Below are 945 nucleotides of genomic sequence, written 5' to 3'. Positions count from 1 at the left end.
ACAATGTGGTGTTGAATGCAATGTTGAATGGGAGTCTTAGACACCTTTCAAGCAGTAAATATTTCAGTGAACCCAAATAGACTCCAGATTTTTTATTGCAATGCTAGCTGGATTTTGCTGTTAATTTCTAGACATGCTCTTTACTGTGCTGGGAATTGTGCCTGGCTATAGTTTGAATTTGTTGTTGGTGTTTTCAGATACTAATAAAACAAGTAAAATAATAACAAATATTTTAGTTTTGCATTCATTAAAATAAAGTTATAAAACACTTCAGTTTATAATTTTCTGTTTATTTAATTAACATGGTGACAAAGTAAATATACATTTGGTAACCAAAGTAAATAAATAAAATAAAAACCAAGCAATACATCTGCTACAAAATATAGAAAATAATGAATTATTACAAAACACATGACCGTGATTGTTCTTTAGGTGGAACCACTATATCGAGGCATTCAGCATGGAACCACCTTCTGCACAGTTCACACTGCATCTAAGAAGAAAAACTGCAATATGATGTGAGATTTTCTTTTACCATGTTAGTAATCAGTTTTTAATTTTTATTTATTTATTGTTGTAGTTATTATTGTTATTCATCGGCAGTTAAAAAAAAAGAAGAAGAAAAATTACCCAAATGCAGTGCTCCTCTTTTTGGACTCCTTCTTTTTGTCCACAGACAGAACAATACTCTTCCCTTGATACTGCAATTTTTTTAAAGTTAGTCCGGAGTATACTGTAATTCTGAGTGCAATACAAGTAAACAACAGTAAGTTCATAATTCTTTTGAAAACTATACCTGACGCCAGCAAAATTTCATTTGCCATCTGTCTTCGACAATGGCTCATCCACTCTTCTGAGGGGGTGATATTGATGCTGTCAGGGATGTTGGGCAAGTTCTCCACCACCTGTTTGGCCATCTACACAGCATTACACATCAGTAATGAA

This window comes from Sinocyclocheilus grahami, unplaced genomic scaffold (assembly GCF_001515645.1).
Source record: "Sinocyclocheilus grahami isolate Dianchi unplaced genomic scaffold, SAMN03320097.WGS_v1.1 scaffold372.1, whole genome shotgun sequence".
In the NCBI taxonomy this organism is placed as follows: domain Eukaryota; kingdom Metazoa; phylum Chordata; class Actinopteri; order Cypriniformes; family Cyprinidae; genus Sinocyclocheilus; species Sinocyclocheilus grahami.
The sequence above is the reverse complement of the archived record's forward strand: the minus strand, read 5'-3'. Positions refer to the sequence as shown.